The sequence below is a fragment of the Antechinus flavipes genome, chromosome 5 (assembly GCF_016432865.1).
Source record: "Antechinus flavipes isolate AdamAnt ecotype Samford, QLD, Australia chromosome 5, AdamAnt_v2, whole genome shotgun sequence".
Taxonomy (NCBI): domain Eukaryota; kingdom Metazoa; phylum Chordata; class Mammalia; order Dasyuromorphia; family Dasyuridae; genus Antechinus; species Antechinus flavipes.
This window is the reverse complement of record NC_067402.1, coordinates 279,347,257-279,370,174: the sequence shown is the minus strand read 5'-3', so window position 1 is coordinate 279,370,174 and position 22,918 is coordinate 279,347,257. Positions and strand designations below refer to the sequence as shown.

General features: G+C 39.2%; 1 long non-coding RNA gene across 2 annotated transcripts; it reads left to right on the top strand.

The window, feature by feature from the left end:
* Window positions 1–12,615: 12,615 nt before the first annotated feature.
* On the top strand, window positions 12,616–22,431 carry LOC127564281 (uncharacterized). 2 transcript variants are annotated; one of them, XR_007954223.1, is made up of 2 exons: window positions 12,616–12,852; window positions 21,643–22,431. It is a non-coding gene; the product is annotated as an uncharacterized LOC127564281 (long non-coding RNA). The 2 variants fall into 2 exon arrangements; XR_007954222.1 differs by lacking the exon at window positions 12,616–12,852 and adding an exon at window positions 12,887–13,094.
* Window positions 22,432–22,918: the final 487 nt, after the last annotated feature.

Sequence of the window (22,918 nt, the reverse complement as noted above, 5' to 3'; positions counted from 1 at the left end):
CCACTCTTCAATCCTTTTACTTTTCCATGTTGGCCAGGAGAAAGAAAATGACTTGAACTCCTGTGTACTTGGCTGAGACATGCTTCCGCAAGTAGTCATGTGCACACTGGAGTGGTCTAAATGGACCAGAGTGCCGACAAATACACCAAGGGGGACATACTCAGCTAGGAAATGCATGGACCCGCTAACCCAGAGGAGCAATGGAGGTCATTGAAAGCCCTGGATCTGAAGATAGAGAACCTTGCTTTTGATCCAGCTGTCACTTGATCTCTGAGGGCTTCAGTTTTATCTTCCATCAATACTACTGAGGATAATAGTAGTTAGAGAACTATTACTGTTACTATTCTAAGAAACAAAATATCTTACCAAGAACTCCATTGATTCACTGATGAATATAGGAAAGATTTATTTTTATGTCCTTGCAAGAACTGGATGCCTAGATGAGTATGACAAAGGCAGTGTTTTATTCCTATCCTGAAGTGCAAGTCACATACCCATTCTCCCTTAATTGGGTATTACAGAAATTACATCTCTCATTATATAGCCAATGCCTGTCCCCAAGGAGCTTACATTCTTCTTCTTCTTCTTCTTCTTCTTCTTCTTCTTCTTCTTCTTCTTCTTCTTCTTCTTCTTCTTCTTCTTCTTCTTCTTCTTCTTCTTCTTCTTCTTCTTCTTCTTCTTCTTCTTCTTCTTCTTCTTCTTCTTCTTCTTCTTCGTTAATTGGGGTTAAGTGACTTGCCCAGGGTCACACAGTTAAGAAGTGTTAAGTGTCTAAAGTCTGATCTGAACTCAGGTCCTCCTAACTTTAGGGATGGTACTCTATCCACTGTACCACCTAGCCACCCCAGGAGCTTACATAATTAAGAGGGAAGATAATCCAGAAGGGCAAAAGTCCAAAGAATTTTTTTTCAACTCTCAGAACACCATCCTTGATTACAAAAGCCAGTCCCTGCCCCCAAAGAGCTTCCGTCTCATGGAGGCAAAGTTCTGAGGGCCCCTATTCAAAATCTAAAATCTCCATCCCTGCTTATTCTTTGATGTCCTTGTGGGTTTCATTTTTCTAATTTAAGTTTCATTTCTTCAATTTAATTTTCATAACTCTATAGAAACCAAATAAATCCCTATCCATTTCTCACACATTTTTCTCTGCCTGTATCATCAGAGTGATGTGAAGATTGAATGAATCAGCCTGCCACTAACTAACTGGCTGTGTGATTTTGAGCAAATCCCTCTGGGTCTGTTTCCTTTTCTGGAACTTAGGGGTGTCAGTCAGTCAATCGATTCATTTGCCTAAGTTCCTGAGGTACAAAGAAAGGCAGAAACAGCAGGCTGAAACTGTGCTTACAGATCCCCAGATCCATGTCCAGGGACCCTGAAACTGATCCCTTAACACCAACTAGAATAGAAATAGGGACTGGTCCTCCCAGGAAGTCACATCCTAATGAAGGAGAGGAGACTAGAGAAAAGACTCAGATCTGTAATTTCAATGCTAGAGGGAAATATACCCTTGTTATTTTTCTAGCAGAATGTAAGCTCCCTAAAGGAGCTAGATAGAGGCATCTAGGCTGCACCGTGAACAGAGAACTGGATCTGCAGCCAGGAAGACCTGGATCCTGCATCAGACCCTTACTAGCTATATGATCCTGGACAAGTCACTTAACTTTTTTTCCAACTGCCTCAGTTCCCTCATTTATTAAAAAAAAAAATGGGGATAATAATAGCCTTTACCTCTCAGGTTTGCTGGAAGGACCCAATAAAATACTATTTGTAAAGTATTTTTGCAAGCTTTAAAACAGCTATATAATCCTAGCTGATTTCATAATGATTATTTTTACTATTTGTTACTATTTGCTATTACTATTTATTTGTTATTTACTATTCTAAAATTTATTATTATTTTGCACAGCAGGTCTTCCAGCTTTGTGGCGATGACCACTGGACCATTCTTTCCCCCTTCCTCCTCACTTGGCCCTGTTCACACCTCTGGCTTCAATGGTTATTTTCAGGTTGACAGCCTGACTTCCCTTCTACACGGAGAGAATCTTTGTCAAGTTCACTGTAGGTGGGATTGACTTTATCCTAGTGAGTTAATGCTGAAATGGATGGTGGGGAAGGGAAGAGACGGATGTGGCAGTTTCTGTCTGGATCAAGCAAGGTAAGGAATAAATTTACATGAAAAGGGGATCAAAAATTGCTGTGGGTGGGTGGATAAGCTGTAGGGAAAAAAAAAAGCCAAGCAGAGTCTTCAGAGAAATAAAAAAGAACTGAAATAAAAATGATGCGACATGAATTTTTCTTAGTTGGCAAATAGAAGCTTTAGAAAGTTGGGCTACAGAAGTGAATGAGTGAGGGATTATATTTAAATCATTGAGAAAATTCAACAGAAAGGGATGGGGTCAGGGAATGAATATGTTCCCTTTTTATTTCCTCAAATATCTGCCCACTGCTCATGTAAAAATTACTTAGATTGGACTTCAACTCTCAAATGCAAGCGTTTATCCATTTCTTGACTTACCATCCTTGTGACCACAGATAAATAATTTCTTTTCCTTAAACTGAAGTTTCTTCATCAATAAAATAAGAGGGTTGGATTATGACTTCTAGATGTCTCAGTTTTTTTCATTTGTAAAATACAGAGATGTATCTCTATAGCCTCTGAGGTCCTTTCCAGAGTTAGTTATGACTTCTTACCTCAGTTTCCTTATTAATAAATCATAAGGATGGGTCTCTATGGCCTCTGAAGTCTGTTCCAGAGTTAGTTAGGACTTCTGTGCCTCAGATTACTTATTTGTAAATTATAGGGATGCTTTCTATCATCTGAGACCCTTCCCAGTTAGAGTTATGACTTCTGTGTCTTGTTTCCTTATTTGTAAATCATAGGGATGGGTCTCTATGGCTTCTGAGGATCTTTACAAAGTTAGAGTTATGACTTCTGTGACTCGGTTTCCTTATTTGTAAATTATAGAGATGGGTCTCTATGGCTTCTGAGGGTCTTTCCAGAGTTAGAGTTATGACTTCTGTACCTCAGTTTCCTTATTTGTAAATCATAGGTATAAGTCTCTATGGCCTCTGAGGGTCTTTCTAAAGTTAGAGTTATGACTTCTGTATCTCAGTTTCCTTATATGTAAGTCATAAGGATGAGTTTCTGTGATCTCAGAGGTCCATTCCAGAGTTAGAGTTATGACTTCTGTACCTCAGTTTCCTTATTTGTAAATCATAGGTATAGGTCTCTATGACCACTACGGAAGGTCCTTTCCAACTTAGAATTATGACTTCTGTGCCTCAGTTTCCTTATTTGTAAATTATAGAGATGGGTCTCTATGGTCTCTGAGGTCCATTCCAGAATTAGAGTTATGATTTCTGTGCCTCAGTTTCCTTATTTGTAAATCATAAGTACAGGTCTCTATGACCACTAAGGTCCTTTCCAAGTTAGAGTTATGACTTCTGTGCCTCAATTTTCCCATTTGTTAAATGGGGGGGGGGAAGCTCTCTGACCTCTGAGGTACTGTCCAGAGCCATGGAGATATATGCTTGACAGAAGCATTAAGGAAGGAAAGGCAATAAAGGTAGATGAGAATGTTAAAGAGAAGAAAGAATGAGTGAGTTCTGTGCCTTCTACTGCTCCCTGAGGATTTCTTTCATGGTATAAAGCAATCTGATAAATTAATTTGCTCTCAGGAGTCCGTGCTTGACTGTGGCACTCCCGTCGCAGGGACCCTTGCATTGTGGAAGAGTCTCGTTCTGCAGAAAGACATGACGTCCCAGTGGCAGACTCCCAAGCCTGGGGGACGGAGCCACAGATCCAGTTGTACAACACTCCATTACAATTACACAAATGCCGTGGACTTCAGTCACACGTTATGCTCCAGGATCGGCCAGCTTCCTCAGGGAACTTCCGCTCCTTGGAAACTATAATTTGTCCCTTGGATACAAAGACTCTATTGCCAGCATCTTCATCAACTGTGCTTCAGTCTTGTTATCGCTGCCTCCCACACCCCAGGGACTCCTGAATACTTCTTACACCCATTCTTCTGATCTTCCATTCAAAGTCATGAACCTGCCATTCATGGTTCTCCTGAATGGCTCAAAGCTTCTGACTCCCTCTTTCTTCTCTTAATATTCTCATCCCACTTTCATTGCCTCTCCTTCCTTGATTCCTGTGTCAGCATATATTTTCCTAGAACTGGACAGTACCTCAGAGGCCAAAGAGTCCCAGCCCCTCATTTTCCAAATGAGGAAAGTGAGGCATACAGAGGTAAAGCTGGAAGAGACTGCAGAAGCCTTCTAGTCTAAACCTTCTCACTTCACAGATGGGGAAACTGAGGCCTCGAGGGGGAAAAGAATCCCCTGGAGTTCACACAGATGGTAAGAGGCTGGGGGCATCCCTTAGATCCTGTTCTTTTGATTCCCTGCTCTTATAGAGCTCACATTGTATCAACATGGTTGGGAAGAGAGAACAATAGTTGAAAAAAGGAGGAGCAAAGAAGGACAAGATCCAGAGAGATATTCCAAGAACTAAGGCCATCTCCCTTTCTTTTTAGAGGCCAACTTGTCATTAGCAGCTTAGCAACATCTGACCTTGCTGTTGCTAATAAACAAAGCTAGTATTTGGCTTCCCTCTGCGCCAGCCCTCGTGCCTGAGATGGGCTCTGAAAGCTTTCCCATTCCCATCCCCGGGCCACCCCACCCCTCCCCATCCTTTGAGCTGGAGTCTTTTGCTTTGGGGGTGGGGATTTTTTTTCAAGTTAGTGCCAGCTGCAAATCACAGCAGTCCACTGGGAGAGCAACAATCGTAGAGGCCGGGCTGCCTCAGGATCAGGGCTGGGCTGCTCAGAAAGACCCTTTTGGAACAAGGCAGTAACTATGGAAAATAATGACGTGGGGCCACAAAGGTTTCTTGGCCTTGGGCCTGTGGCTCTCTCCTGCATTTATAGCTCGCTCTCTGGTTATTGCTTGTTATTGAGCATGTTTATGGTGCTTTCTGGGGGTCAGCCCTTTAAAATAATTTTTATCAAATTTGCAAAGGGCTTTATGGTCATTTTCCAAAATAAGCTATCCTTGTTACCCACCTGGAGTGCTTACATCTGGGTGGGAAAGCTAAATGCTCTGTTGGCCCTTTAAATATTTGAGGGAGAAAAATATCAGGAGGACTTTATTAAAACATCCTCATAGAGCAAAGGATGCTGGGACCAATGCTCAAACCCCTAAGTTTGGATCCCTTGTCAATCAATCTCTACAACTTGTGTGATTTTGGGCCCCTTGTCTTTTCTACGCTTCCAAAGAAGAAATGTGTATTACGAGACTCCTGCTGTTCCTTCCAGTTCTAAAGTCGGAATAATTTGAATCCAATTCCAGAAAACACAATGGAGGAGCAATGTAGTTGGATGGAGCCATTATTTTGAAGTCTGGAAAGCTGGGTTTGGCGTCAAACTTTCTTCCTTGCAAAATCAGGGGGTTGGATTAGACAGATTTTCAGGTCCCTTCTTGTCTATGATTAAGAACTTTAATTGATATCCAGGCCTGGGAGGGATATAAAATGAACAAGTCAATTCAGTTTAATTCAACAAGGATTTATTGAGGCAGGTGATGGACACTGCACGGGTCATAACTGTTAGATAAGCTAATGTTTCCTTTAATAGATATGAAAATCACAAAGCAGGAGGCAGAGCTAAAATGGCAGAATAAAGGCAAGAAGTGCAAAGCACTTTACAAATATCATCTCTTTTAATCCTATGGATAATCCTGGGAGGAGGAGCTGCTGTCATTCTCATTTTTTACAAAGGACCAGAAGGAAACAGTCCTGCCCTCAAGAAGCTTGCATTGGTTGTTTTATCACTCCATCCATAGTTCCAACTTTACAATTTATTTAATCTAGAAAACCATATAAACTCCCCAATGGCAGGAATGTTTCCTTCTTGGTGCTGTTATTATTCCCATTTTACAGTTGAAATTGAAGCAAACAGAGATTGTGACACACCCAGGCTGGTTTTGAATGAGATCTTCCTGACACCAGACACAATGCTCTACTACTGGACCAAATTGCTGCCTGAAGATCATATAATTTGATGTTTCTCATTTTATACATGAGGGAACTAGGAGCAGCTAGGTGGGGCAGTGGATAGAGGACCAGCCTGAAGTCAGGAGGACCTGAGTTCAAATCTGACCTCCGACACTTAACACTTTCTGTGTGATCCTGGGCAATTGCCTCAGAGAAAGAGAAAAAAAAATTAAGATGAGGAAACTGAAGTCCAGAGAGAAGGAAATGGCTTGTTCAAGATCATAGGCAGGAGAACTTGGCCTTAGACACAAGTTCTGGGAAATCAAACAGTATTTTTTCTGTAACATCATGCTTTGTAATGGATGTGCTTTTTTCTTGATTTTTTTGATGACTTTCACTCCCTCATATATTTCTACAGTACAATGGCTGTTAATAGCTTTCAAAAGATACAATACAAATCTTCATCAGTGCAGGAATACAATTTGGAATAGAAAATAATACTTTAATTTACTTGAACTGATAATGCTGAGTGAATGAGCAGAACCAAGAGAACATTATACACAGTAACAGCAAAATTATGTGATGATCAATCACGATAGATTTGGCTGTTCTCAGCAATACAGTGATCTAAGACAATTCCAATAGACTTGGGATGGAAAATTCCATCCACATCCAGAAAGAGATCTAGGAAGACTAAATATGGATCAAAACATAGTATTGCCCCATCTTTCATCTCCACTCTCATTTATCCTCAATCTCATCTTGTCTATTGGCTGCTTCCCCATGCCTACAAAGATATTGAGATCTATCTCTCTTAAAAACAAAACCAAAATCAAAACCAAAAATCCTCACTGGGATCTGACTATCCTCCCCAGCTCTCTTCCCATATCTTTGTTTCATGGTGAAAGTCTTTAAATGAGCCATCTATAATTCTCCTCTCACTCTCATTGATTCTCTAAAGCCTGGCTTCTGATTTCATCATTCAGATGAAACTGCTCCCTTTTGAATGACCAATTATCTATTACTTGCCAAATCTAAGGGCATTTACTCAGATTTAATCCTTCTTTTGACCTCTCTAGTCCTTGATGTCATTAATCACCCTCTTCTTGATGCTCTTTTCTCTTTAGGTTTTTGGGACACTAGCTTTGTGTCACCCTGACCACTCCTTCTCAGTCTCATTGTTCAACTAGATCTTACCTGATTACAGTGGGTGTCTGTCCCCTTCCCTTCCCCTCTTCACCCCAGCACTGTCCCAAACCTTTCCTATTCTCCCTCTTTACCATTTTGCTGGTGATCTCATCAGCTCTCATGGATTAAGCTATCATCTCTGTTATCCAATTGCCAGACTCACATCTCTCTCTACCTATTGGACATCTCAAACTGGATAAAGCAACATGTTTAAAACTGACTTTATTATCTTTCCCTTCAAACATTCCCTCATTCCAACTTCCTGATTATTGCTCAAGGCCACTAATATCCTCTCCGTCACCCAGAATCAAAATGTAGGTATCCCTCTCAACTACTCTCATGTCCCTGTGCAATCATTTGCCATCAATCCTGTCCTAACATCTGTTATACCAATACTCTTCTCTCTGACATTGCCACCATCTTAGTGCAGGCCCACCTCAACTCATGTCTAGTTTATTGCCATAGTCTTTTAGCTTATCTCCCATTCTAGTCCACCCTCCACTCAGCTGCCAAACTGATCTTCCTAGAAGTCAGATCTGACCATGTCATGTCTCCTTTCTCATGCTCCTTTTATTCCTGGTTTCCCTATCAATCACTTCTGAAATAAAATATAAAATCTTTTGTTTGGCATTTGAAGCCTTTCATAACTTGATCCCTTTCTATCTTTCAAACTTCTTAAACTTACTGTCATGTATTCTGTGATCCAATGACACTGGTGTCTCCTTGTTTCATGCATTTTTCCAGGCACTTCCTGTCTCCTAACTTCCCAGTCTTTCTTTCCCAATCCTTAATCCTAATACTTTTCCTGTATTGATTATCTCCTATTTATCAGGTGCTTATCTTATTTGTACCTAATTGTTTGCATGCTGTCTCTCCCAGTAGACTCATGACAACGTGGGATTGGTTTTTTGCTTTGCATTCTGACACTTAGCACAGTGGCTGGAACATAGTAATTTGAGAACTACTCGTTAACTGTCACCTTTTACCTCTGAGTCCTTGAATGAGTCATAGTCTTAGCTGGAAGGGTATTCATTTTGAATAGCCATCATCTGACAGATGAGAACACTGAGGTTCCAAAGAGGAGACAGTAGAGCTCGATTTGAGCCCTGAAGCTCAGATCCTACTCCATTTCTCTATTACATACTTTTACATCTGTCAAGTGGGTATAATAATAATAATATATACATACTATCCAAGGCTATTAAAAATATTGACTTGTCTGTTTTAAATATTGAGTGGAGAGATGGTATTTGAGTAAGTTATTTAATTTAAATGAAGCATGACAACACTCCCAAACTCAAAGAGGCAAAAGGGGAAAACAAGGAAGAGCAATCAAGGAAGAGAGATGAGGGGATGGGTAATGATGAAATTATAGTAGTGGTAATGTAGTCATGGTGATTATCAGGGGTGATATGATATAGAAATAGGGAGTCAACTTTGGAAATGTGAATTCATTTAAAATATTTTGTTAATGCTGTTTTAATGTTGTTAATTAGTTTAGTTATAATCCTAAGTATTTTATTTTGTGCCTTTCAAAGTATTATCCTGAGAATAAATCCATTGTATCACCAGATTGTCCCAGAACCAAACTAAAAAGGTGTCTGTAGTCTTGAGGAAAACTCTAGATTTGGCTTCAAGTTATCTGGGTTTTGGCCTCAGCTAAATCACTCATTGTGACCTGTGTGCTCTTGACCAAATCATTTCATATTTCGGAGCCTCAGTTTCCTCATTTGTTAAAGAGAGGCTTGTGCTCAATGGTCTTCCAAGAATTATTCTAGTTCTTATATTATATATTCCAAGGCCCCTTGCAACCTTGAAATTCTAAATTCTAAGCTTAATTGATCTCTTTCATTCTATGTTCTAATGTCTCACAGGAACTCTGGGTTTTGTGGTCTCTCCTAGCTCTGATTCTGCATGTTTACCAATCCCATCCAGTTCAATCATTCTGTTTCAAAATCTTTCTTGCTCAGAATTCCATCTCCTAAGTTCTTTTCCAGTGCCAACATTCTAGATTGTATATTGTAATTGGCATTGTATATCACATGAGCAATCACTGATTTTTTAATCTTTCTTTTTTCATTCTTTCTGTTCATAATTTAGGCTTTTAAAGAGATTGACATTTTTTGGAGGACAGAAAATATTGTAGTCTATCTTAAGTATGAGGTATCTTATTCAAGGACTAATCCCAGAACCCTCTTGGGTAGTTTGAGTCAATATTTTATCATTCTATTGTATTGTGATAACAATAGTAGATAATTCATGAAATAAAATCTACCCACATTACTTTACTACTTATACGGTTTATCATTATTATTTTATCTATTTGGTTAGTTCACTTGAGAAGCAATGGGGTTTAGTAGAGGGAGTGGCACACTTGGAATCAGGAGACTAAGTTCAAATTTCTGCTCCTATATTTAGTAGATATGAGACAGTCACTTAACCTTTCTCTGATTTTCTCATCTGCAAAATGGGGATATTAATCCTCCATACTACTTATCTCACAGATATGTTGAAAGGAAAATTCTTTGCAATTCTTCAGGTACTAGAGAAATGTGAGGGTTTTGTTGTTGTTGTTACTACAAAGCTAAAAAAAAAAAAGGTTCAAAGTTTAAGTCTCTATTTACTGAAGAGGCCTATTAGTCTTCATGGCAGCTAAGTGTTGCAGGGGATAGAGTAGTAGGCCTGGGAAAAAAGACCTGAGTTCAAATTCAGCCTCAGGCACTTACTAAATATGTGATCCTGGACAAGTCACTTAACCCCTCTTCCCTTTTTTTTTGCTTCACCTTCCTCATCTGTAAAATGGAGATGATAAATAACACAACAGGGTTGTTGTGAGAATCAAATGAGATAATTGTAAAGCACTTAGCATAGTGCTTGGAAAATAATAAATACTATATAAATGTTAGTTTTATCATTAATATTACTAATACCACTAGTCTAAACCTGGCCATTCATTTGCAGAATAGCACACTAGAGAATGTAGATGACTCAGATCTCTGCCTCAATACTGAGAATCCACTGGTAATCATAAGTGTGAATGTGAATGGGACAAATTTTCCCATAAAATGGAAGTGGATAGCAGAATGTATTAAAAATCAGAAATCTACAATATGTTGTTTACAAGAAACACATCAGTACTAGGAATCAAACTAGCTCTGTTGAGGGTGGATCAATGGTGTCATTTTCATATATGATAGTATGATGGGCAATATATGCCAATATTAATCTAGTCTACAACTTGCTATGAGTCAGTTAAATGTTCACTAAGCTGAAGCCCAATTTTCCCAGCTATCTTGATAATTGAATCAAATAAGATCATATATAAAGAGTCAGTGAAGTTCCTGGCACATAGCAGGTACTTAATAAATACTTGTTCCCTTCTCCCTACTCACATTCATATGCAAAGTGCACATTCATAGCAATCAATTCTCAACTTTCATGGGTATAATGCTCCTAGATACTAAGTAAAGTAAGGAAAAAAAATATGAATGTAAATACTTTGAATCTATGAGAAATAGTTAAATTCCTGTGAGCACAATATGTTGTTTTTCACTAGAGATTGCTAAAAATATATATTTTTACATACAATTCTTTTTTTGTTTAATTTTTTCTTCCTTTTTCAATAGTATTTTATTTTTCCAGATACATGTAAAGATAATTTTCAACACTCATTTTAGTAAGACTTTGTGTTCCAATCTTTCTCCCTCCCTCCCTTCCTACTCCTCCCCAAGACATCTGTATACAATTTTTATAACAAAACATTAATTCTAATAATATGCACTTTTACTAATACAGTAACTATGAAATAACCCATAAAATTCAGTGTACATAAAATAAAATTGGTAACATGCAAAACATTTTTTCTTGCGAGCTATTTCCTAGAATTCTGTGACCTTTTGTCCTAACATCTCAAATAAATAATATATTGATTTCAGATAATATTCAGTTTTCATCACACATGAAATTTATAATACCTGTGTTTTGTCTACGAAATGGGGCTTTATTTCCCTAAAGGTTACATTTATTTCATGAAATTAGCGATTTGGAAGTAGAAGAGATCTTATAGGCTATTGAAGTCAATACCTTCAATTGAGAGATGAGGAAACAGCCATGGAGAAGTTCAGATTCAGGATTCCACAACTTTTAAGTGTTTGAGGTGGGGGGCAGCTAGTTAGTGTAGTAGATAGAGCATCAGCCCTGAAGTCAGAAGGACCTGAGTTCAAAACTGGATTTAGACACTTAATGTCCTAGCTATGTGATCCTGGGCAAATCACTTAATCCCAATTGCTTCAGGGAAAAAAAAATGTTTGAGGTGGGCATTGAATGGAAATCTTCCTGGCTCCAAGTCCATTTCTTTCTTCATTATGCCACATTGTCTTGGTGTAAGGTATCTTTTTTCCCCTCACCCTTTATCAAGCCCAGGTTTGGGGCACTGACTACAGATAATGGAAAATGCCCTAGGTTAGGAATCATGGAACTGGGTATATAGTGTGCTATTGGATCTTGGAAGGATTAGAAGGGCACAGGAAGGGTGGGTGAAGCTGGGGATCATTGCCACTGCTGCTGCCAGGTGATGAGCAAGTAAATAAGGATATATTTCCAGCAAACAATCTTTGGTACCCTCTAAATTTACTGTTCTGGAGCAAAGCTCTAACTATTTTACCCTAGTTATACCTTTGCATAGAAGCCCAGAAACGAATGGGATTCACCTGTCTACACATAGAGAGGCTTATTACCCGGTTTGATGTCAGGTGATGAATCCAGCCATAGCAATTACATTTTGGGGGTCTTGAGATATGAATAGGTCGAAGACACCCTAATGAAAGCCTAATTGATTGATTGTTTGCACATAAGCTATGGTATGATGGAAAATATATTGGTTCTGAGGTCAGAGGATGTGGATTCAAATTCTACCTCACACATTTACTACCTGTTGATATTGGTCAAATAATTTAAACACCTTGAGACTACATTTCCTCATCTAAAAATGAAAGGTTGGACTAACTGCCTCCAAGGTCCTTCCCAACTCTAGTCCCATTGTCTTATACCAGAAGGTGTTCCTTGTAAAGGACAAAAAACTTGTGGACATGGAATTGTAGAACCATAATATCTGATCCAGTTTTACCTGGTTTGGAAGACTCCATTCAAATCAAGTCACTTTTTTTTGAGATGCTTGAGAGAGGTTGGGTCAGCTGTCAAGAACGTTCCTTATAGAAGATCTGATTTCCCAGGAGTTCACACAACACTCTGGTACTTCAGCCATTTTTTTTTTTTTGTCTGTTTAAAGGTTCAGAAAACTTTCTATTCATTTCCATCTTCCTGATTCCCCCATCCAAGGACTTGTCTTTGTAGGGATGGAGAGATAACTCTTCTCCTTATCTGGTTTATGGAAAACTCCACATTGAATTAGAGATAGGCTTGGCAGAAGAGCATGCTGGTCTTGCTGAATAGGTGTGTTGCGTCACCATGTGGAAAGCCATGTGGCCCAGCAAGGAGAAACTATTTTTAACTTTTTTTCCTTCAAGTGTTCTGAAGGCTGCAAGAGCTTTGAGTTGGAAGGGAAGTCGACGTGAGTCACAATCCTGCTGAGGAAAGAGCTGGCATCGAGGTGAAAGGGAACACCGATGTTCTGTGCCAATCTCCTGCCTGACATTCATTTTTAAAAGGTGAGAGAAAGAAAATCTGGGGTAGGCAGTGGAGTGGGTGAGATGCTGAATCTGGGAAGCTCCAAAGTAGCTGGGAGAGGCCCTTTGTCATCAAAGGTTCCCGCTGCTTATTTCCCCAATTTTTCTTCTCCTGAATTTATTACTGGAATTGCTGATTCCAGTGGCATTTCAGGATGTGACAAGTCTTTATCTGCTTCCAAGGAGGAGAGAGAGAGGAGTGAGAGGTCCTGCCAGATTCTGTGGTGGGTGAGCCATCCATCTGATTTTTGAGATTAGTATGGTCTAAGATTGCCCCGGATTTAGAGTGTGGGCTGGGTAGGGTGGATGAGGCTGGGTGTTGACCCCTGGGTCTTGGAACTGCACTTGATTTTCTGAGCTGGGTGGAGAAGGCCTGATTTTAATTCCTGAGAATGGTTGTTGACCCCTGGGCCTAGACTGGAGGTTGATTCCGAATAGCAGTGGGAGGCTGGGTGTTAACCTCTGAGCTTAGTGCTGCAGCTGGCTTTCTGGATAGTTTCCTGGAAGAGGTGGGAATTAGGATAAAAGATTTAGAGCCTCTGAGGCCATGCTAATCAACTTAATCCCTCTTTTTACAGATGAGTAAACTGAGGCCTTTTGGAAGAAAGTCATGTGCCCAAGTTCATAGAGATAGGGTCATATGAATCTAGAGCCAGTGCCCTTTTTTGTGTTTTTAAGGCAGTGGAGGATTTAGAGGGATGGCATTTCAGGCAGGAAGAAAGTCATGAGTAAAAGATCTGGAGGTGGAAATGCACTTGGCAGTGAGGGCTGGATATTAGCCCATGGTCCTAGTGCTGGGATTCACTCTGAACAGGGTGGGGAAGGCTTCATATTAACCCTGGGGCCATTTCTCTTGGGACCAGTCCTAAGCAAGGAGTGAGAGCCATCAGTTCAAATGAGATAATGGCATGACCTCAGGAGGTGGAGAAAGAAAATAGAAACTTGAAATGCAGCTGTCAGGGTGGGTTCCCAGAGACCAATGGAATCATCCAGTCCCTCAGTGGAGTGATTCTGGGAAAAATCTACAGAGAAAGGAAGCTGGCTTATCTCTTTGTCTTCAACATGGCCTGCCACTGAGATGGAAATACTGAAATGTACACTCGATTCCACCTTAAAAAGAGAACCAAAAAATCTCCCCTAAAGAGATCTTTTAGTCAGATCATTTATTACAGTTTTCCCCTCTGACCACAGTTACCTTATGTCTACTCTGTGTGTCTTCTTCTCAAGCTACAAATTGTTTTTTTTTTTTTAGTTATGTTTAACATTTATTGGTGTTTTTTTTTTTTTTTTGTTGAAGATACTGAAGTGCTTTGCTATTTCTTTCTCTAGCTTATTTTTAATATGAGTAAACTGAGGGATACAAGGCATTTGCCCAGGATCACACAGTGTCTTTCTAATTCCAGGGTTGGCTCTCTATGTACTGTATTACCCAGGTACCCAAACTATAGGTCACTTGTATCTGTTCTTTGTGTACTTGTGTCTTTTCCTCTAACTTGTATCTGCTCTCTTTCTTGCACATGTCTATTTTCTTAATATGTTATTTCCCTGTTTCGAACATAAGTTTCTTGAAGGCATAATCCATTTCCTCTATGGTTCTTTGTATGCTGTGGGTCCCAGAAGCTAAATAAGTGCTTATTAATGAGTAAAACACTTTTAACATTTGCAAACATATGTTTTCTTATTTGACTCATACAATAACCAGTGTGGGTTTTTTTTGTTTGTTTTCATTATACCTGTAAGTTATTCTGTGTATATAACTCCCGATAAGGAAACTTCTACTCATGGAAATAGACACCTGATCTTCATCTTAATATTTGTTCTAGGATCTCAAAAAGTTGAATGACTTGCCCAGGAGCACTTAGTCAATTTATGTCAGAGGCAGTTCCATTCACTATGCCATAGTATTCCTCACAGTAACATTTGGTGCATTTGAGACATCATTATCCCCATGTTGACCACAAGGAAATTGAAATTCTTAAGAATTAGGTGACTTGTTTAGAAGCACATGCTTCGACTCTAGCTTTGGCAGAACTGTATCATGGGATTATCAGTAAGGTGAGGAAATAGAATAATTTGATTTGACTAAACATCAACAAGTTGCCTATTGGTTGATGAAGTTTTTTAGGCTTAAACACTTACCAAACCACCTACTAAGGTGTGAAGGGGCTGCGATTTTTGCTGTAGAGGGACTACCTCAACTATAAAACCATGAATCTTTAAAGTATTGAAAAAAAGAATCTAATTAAAATCATCAAAAGAAAAGCCCAAACCATCCCTATTTTCAAAGAGCATATATTTTATGGGAAACTTATAGGAACCCTTCAAAAATGCACGTATATGGAGGAAGGGGGAGATGTGGGGACTTGGTCATCCTCCCAGTGAACATTATTCCCTGGCTTCTTTCCAGTTCTTCTTGCTATTTCTCTATCCCGATTCCAAGAGAAGTTATCAACCTGCCTTAGTAAGAAACATTCCTAAGTTGTGACTTTTTGAAGTGACCTGCTAATGTGAGGGCCGAGTTCCAGCATCCCTGCCAGATAGCTTATCCTTCACCTTACCAGTGTAGGATTTTTTGTTTGTTACTCTGTGTAACTCCCAATGAGGAAACTTCTACTCATGGAGATAGACACCTGATCTGCATCTTATATTTTTTCTCAAAAAGTTGAATGACTTGCCCAGGAGCACTTAGTCAATTTATGTCAGAGGCAGTTCTATTAGCTATGCCATAAGTATTCCTCACAGTAACATTTAGTGCATTTGAGGCATTATTATCCCCATATTGTCCACAAGGAAATTGAAATTCATAAAATTTCACTATCTTATTCAACCCCCCTCCCCCATTTTATAGATTAAGGAAACCAAGGCCCAAAAGTTATGTAACTTCCCCAAATTAATGTAGGTGTAAATGTTAGAGGTAGATTATAAATAAAGTTGCAAATCTACTGCTCTTTCCACCATATCCTTATAAAGCCCACAAGAAAAAGGCAAGATTGTAGTGGAAAGAATAGTTAGGTAGCACAATAGTGAATAAAACACTCTTCTTCCTGAGTTTAAATCTGGTCTCAGACACTTACTAGCTGTGTGACCCTCAACAAGTCATTTGACCCTGTTTATCTCAGTTTCCTCATCTGCAAAATGATCGAGAGAAAGAAATGGCAAACCCTGATAGTATCTTTGCTAAGAAAACCCCAAATGGAATGATTGAAAAGTGAAAAAACTTGATTGAAATGTCTGAACAGCAAAATAGAAAGAACATTAGATGTGGCATCAAAAATCTTGAGTTCTAACACTGATCCCTTTATTTACTATAGTATCTCATGACCTGTGTGTAGGGGATTGGTCCAAATTACTTATGACAATAAGCTATTATCAATAATTTCATATTCTTTAGAAGTCTCCATTTTTTTTGAAATATCCATTTTCTTAAAGAAAAGAGCTTTATAAGAATTCAAGCCATTCTCTGCATGATAAATGATCAAAGGATATGAACAGACAATTTTTAGATGAAGAAATTGAAACCATTTCTGGTCATATGAAAAAAAATGCTCTAAATCGCTATTGATCAGAGAAATGCAAATTAAGGCAACTGTTAGGTACCACTACACATCTCTCAGATTGGCTAAAATGACAGGAAAAGATAAGGATGAATGTTAGAGGGGATGTGGGAAAACTAGGACACTAATACATTGTTGGTGGAGTTGTGAACTGATTCAGCCATTCTGGAGAGCAATTTGAAACTATGGCCAAAGGGCTATCAAGTTGTACATACCTTTTGATTCAGCAGTGTTTCTACTGCAAAGGACCCAAATGTGCAAAAATGTTCGTGGAAGCTCTTTTTGTAGTGGCTAGAAACTGGAAACTGAGTGGATGCCCATCAATTGGAGAATGGCTAAATAAGTTATGGTATATGAATGTTATAGAATATTATTGTTCTGTAAGAAACGACCAGCAGGATGATTTCAGAGAGGCCTGGAGAGACTTACATGAACTGATGCTAAATGAAATGAGCAAAACCAGGAGATCATTGTTCGCGGCAACAATATTATACTATGATAAATTCTGATGGATGTGGCTCATTTCAACAATGAGATGATTCAATCCAGTTCCAATGGTTTTGCGATGATGAGATCCATCCGTACGCAGAGAGAGGATTGTGGGAACAGAGTGTGGATCACAACATAGCATTTTCACTCTTTTTGTTGTGATTTGCTTTCTCATTTTTTCCCTTTTTGATCTGATTTTTCTTGTGCAGCAAGATAATTGTATAAATATATATTGGGTTTAACATATACATTTTACCATGCTTAACATATATTGGATTAATTACCATCTAGGGGAGGAAGTAGGGGGAAGGTGGAAAAAATTGGAACAAAAGGTTTTGCAAGGGTCAATGCTGAAAAATTATCCTTGCATATGTTTTGAAAATTTAAAAAAAAACTTTAATTAAAAAAATGAAAAGGGGCTTTGCAAAAATGCCTAGTACACACACACACACACACACACACACACACACACACACACACACACACACACTTAATAAATGCTAGCTGATTGACTGACTGACTGAAAAATTGATTGGCTGACCACAAAGTCATTCTCATTTTTTCATTAAAGCAATTCCTTCTCCCCCACCATATATCACCTCATTTGCCTCATTCAGTTCCTGTCTGTGATCAAAAGTGCTCCGAGAGCATTTCTTAAGCATTTTGTTGGTCTCGACTCATGCAGAGTGGCCTGGAGACCTAAACCAAACTGATCTGTGAACCTAGTGCCGGTAGGAGTCACTCATTTTCTGAATCCCAAACTGAACCCTCGTATTAGCTTACTACTTTACTGCAAACACAGCCAAAGTTTTTCCCCAACTTACCCACAAACCCATTCTGAACCTGGACCAAATCATCTATGTTTTCAATGACTATTGAACTGGAACAAAATTGAAATATCTTAAGACTCTCCAAACCAAACCTGTAGTAAGCCAATATTTCGGCGACTTTGAATTCCCGACTGGCTCTTTCCTCTGTTTGTCCTGACTAGTGTGAGGTTTGGTTGTACATCAGAAATGTAACTGAGTAGAGCGATGGGAGCTTTGACCCAGGGTGCCCACATTTGAGGTTGTTTTCTGCTCCCTGACCATAGAACCCCTGGTCCTTTGCTCAACCCTGCACTGCCTCTCTCAGTATCCTACATTGTTTTGCCTCTTTTCCTAGGTCTCATTGTTGCCACCCATTGTTGGTCAGTTAATGAGCATTAAACTAGGAGCTATTATGTTTCAGACACTATGCTAGGTGCTGGGGATAGAAAGGAAAAATTTTAAGTCTCTGTTCTCAAGGAGCTCATGTTCAAATGGATGAGACATGTATTCCCTGATTGCCTCTTTTCCTTAAGGAGTTCAGGGACTGCAAAATCATGCCATAAAGTAGGGGCAGGAGTTGGGAGTATCTGAGACTCAGCCTATTTTTCTGGTGTAGCTGTAGTCAACTGAGGCAGAGTTTCTCCTTCAGTCCTCAGAAGCCATGCCTTTCTGAGGCAAGGTTGGCAACGTGTCTGGAGTTTCTGCCTCTGCTATGAAGTAAGATCCGGCAGATTAAGTGCTTTGTAAATCTGAAACCTTCCTCATATAGAGAAAAGAGCCCTAGTTCTGTATTGAGAGGGTGCAGGGCAGGACCCCTAGAAAGACTTAATCAATACTCATTGACTGATTGGCTTATTACCTGTGTGATCTTGGGCCAATCCCAAGGCCTACCTGGAGCCTTCATTTTCCCATCTGGAAAGCAAAAAGGTTGAATTAGGTGACCTATGATCTTTCCATTCTGAATCTATGGATCTTGATGTTAGATGAATGAATGAATTTAGACAAATCCCTTAAATTCTCTGAAAGTTAATTTTGTTATTACCGTAAATGCAAGTAATGATCCCAGAAGAGTCCACCTCATCAGGGTTGTGGGAAGCTCATTTGAAAGGAGAGATGTAAGAAGTTTTACACATCTTGAAGTCCTATATAAATGCCACATTATCATTATCATTACCACCATCATCATTATTATCATCATCACCATTATCATCATCATCATCATTGTCACTACCATCACAATCATTAGCATTATTGACATCACCATAATCACCATGATCATCATCATCATCACTGCCACAATCATCATCATCACCATCATTATCATCATCATCATCATCATTATTGTCAGTACCATCACAATAATCAGTATTATTGACATCATCATAATCACCATAATTATCATCATCATCATCATCATCATCACCATCATCATCACCACCACAATCATCACCATCACCATCATTATCAATATCATCATTATTATTGTCAGTACCATCACAATAATCAGCATTATTGACATCACCATAATCACCATCATCATCATCATCATCATCATCACTGCCACAATCACCACCATCACCATCATTATCATCATCATCATCATTATTGTCAGTACCATCACAATAATCAGCATTATTGACATCACCATTATCATCATCATTATTATCATCACTGCCACCATCATCACCATCACCATTACTATCATCACTATCACCATCACTATCATTACCATCATCATCATCATCATAACTTTCACCTCCACTACCACTACCAATACCATCATCACCACCATCATCATCATCACCATTACTATCATCATTACCATCATCATCACTATTATCACTACCATCCCAATCATCAGCATTATTGACATCACTATTATCACTGCTACCATCATCACCATCACCATTGCTATCGTCATCATCATCATCATCATTACATCACAATCAGAGTTTTTGACATCACCATAATCATCATCATCATCATCATCACTGCCATCATCATCATCACCATCACTATCATCACCACCATCATCATCATTACTATTGTCACTATCACTGCTACCAAAATCATCAGCATTATTGACATCACCACTAATACCATTATTGTTATTATTATTATCATCATTATCACCATCATGATCATCAACATCATCATCATCATCATCACCACCATCATTATCATCATCATCATCATCATCATCATTGCCACCATCATCATCACCATCACTATCATCACCACCATCATCATCATTACTATTGTCACTATCACTGCCATCAAAATCATCAGCATTATTGACATCACCACTAATACCATTATTATTATTATTATCCTTATCACCATCACCATAATCATCATTACCATCATCATCACTATTATCACTACCATCCCAATCATCAGCATTATTGACATCACTATTATCACTGCTACCATCATCACCATCACCATTGCTATCGTCATCATCATCATCATCATTACATCACAATCAGAGTTTTTGACATCACCATAATCATCATCATCATCATCATCACTGCCATCATCATCATCACCATCACTATCATCACCACCATCATCATCATTACTATTGTCACTATCACTGCTACCAAAATCATCAGCATTATTGACATCACCACTAATACCATTATTGTTATTATTATTATCATCATTATCACCATCATGATCATCAACATCATCATCATCACCATCACCATAATCATCATTATCACCATCATCATCATCATCATCATTGCCACCATCATCATCACCATCACTATCATCACCACCATCATCATCATTACTATTGTCACTATCACTGCCATCAAAATCATCAGCATTATTGACATCACCACTAATACCATTATTATTATTATTATCCTTATCACCATCACCATAATCATCATTATCATCATCATCACCATTGTCACTACCATCACAATCATCAGTATTGTTGACATCACTATTATCATTGCCACCATCATCACCATCACCATTACTATCATCATTATCATCATCACAATCTTCATCATCATCATCATCATCATCAACAACATTGTCACTACCATCACAATCATCAGTATTATTGACATCACCATTATCACCATCATTATTATCATCACTGCCAGCACCATCATCACCATCGCTATCATCATCATCATTATTATTACTTCCACCTCCATCACCATCATCATCATTATTATTGTCTCTATCACTGCCACCAAAATCATCAGCATTATTGACATTACCATCATCATCACTTCCACCTTCATTACCATCATCACCTCTACCTGCACTACCATACCAATAACATCATTATTACCATCATCATCATCACTCCTACTACTATTGTCACTACCATTGCCACCCCCACCATCAACATTATCACCATCATCACAGTGATCATCATCATCAGTAAATGAGGGGATTGAACTCGATGATCTCTCTCTTTCTTCTGTCACTAAAAGTCCTGTTACCCACAAGATAACCAAGTGGTGTTGGACATTATAGTGCAGCAGGAAAAAATACTGGGACTGGAGTCAGGCAAAAAGGGGTTAGATTCTATCTGTGTGATCTTGGATGAGTATTTTACCTGTCTGCCTCAGTTTCCTCACCTGTAAAATAGGAAACATAATAGCACCTGCCATTTAGGCTTGTTCTAAGGATCAAATAAGAAAATATTTGTAAAGTACTGAGCACATTGTATGATACTTAGTGAATGCTTAATTAATGGCTTATTTCTTTTCTCTCTCCCTGTGTGATCTTATACACATTGCTTAATGTCTCCCATTCTCAATTTCCTGAGGTTTAAAATGGGGAGAGGGGTTGAATTAGTCACTAGAGACTTGCTGAGGATATATAATAAGTGGTCTGGGGAGGATCTGAAGGCAGGGTTTCTGACTCTAAATTATGTTTTATTTCCACAGTGCCACCCTTGCTCAAAGGCTGTGCCTGCTGATCTCCTGGGTCTCTGAGATCTTACACCAATATTTCTATGAAAAGTGGGACTCGGGAGCCTTGGGAGGTCGAGAAGCCCTGAGAGAAGAAGCCACGAACCTGCCAGCTTAGTCATGAGCACTGGACATGGAAGGAGGGGAAATTCCAGCATTGGGCAAGGATGCTTCTTTCCTTCCACCCTAACTCTCTCTCCCCTGCTTGTTTTTGGATCTTTGCCACTGTTTAAATTTAAGCAGATTTGCTATCCCAACATCTGCACTTTGGTTATTTGACTATTGCCTGGCTCTGGGTCAAACCACAGGAGAACACACCAGCCAGTGATTTACAATCCAGCCTGGGATTAGAATGGCTTTATTTTCCTTGGACCCCTATTTACTGGCCCATTGGTATTAGTGCACAGTGTTATAATAACAAGGCTGGAATTATTAGACCTCATAGAAATAATCACAAGGAATAAGTGGCTAGAACACTCAGATTGGGTCCATACCAGGCAAATAGAGCATGTAGTTTAACTATTGCTTTTGATCATGTCTTTAAAGGCTCAGCTCATATGCCAATCCTATAGGAGGTCTTTTCGGGTTCCTTATATTGATAGTGGTCCTTTTTTTCCTTCCCCTACATTTATAATGGTTTGTTCATTTGATACTTTGTCTTCTCCTATGGGAATATAAATTTCTTGAAAGTAGAGATTGTATTGTTTTCATTTCAGCACAGAGAATAGCACATAGTAAATGTTTAATAAATACATTATCCCTTCATCTGTTCTTTGATCCATTCTTTCTATCTATTCACTTATTTATCTATACATCCATCTACCTAGCCATACATATCTTTCAGTCTATCATCTATCTTCCTTCCTTCCTTCCCTCCTTTCTTCCTTCCTTCCTTCCTTCCTTCCCTCCTTCCTTCCTTCTTCCTTCCTCCCTCCCTCCTTCCTTCCTTCCTTCCTTCCTTCCTTCCTTCCTTCTTCCTTCCTTCCTTCCTTCCTTCCTTCCTCCTTCCCTCCTTCCTCCTTCCCTCCTTCCTTCCTTCCTTCCTTCCTTCCTTCCTCCCTCCTTCCCTCCTTCCGTCTTTCCTTCCTTCCTTCCTTCCTTCCTTCCTTCCTTCCTTCCTTCCTTCCTTCCTCCCTCTCTCCCTCCCTCCCTCCTTCCTTCCTTCCTCCCTCCTTCCTTCCTTCCTTCCTCCTTCCTCCTTCCCTCCTTCCCTCCTTCCCTCTTTCCTTCCTTCCTTCCTTCCTTCCTCCTT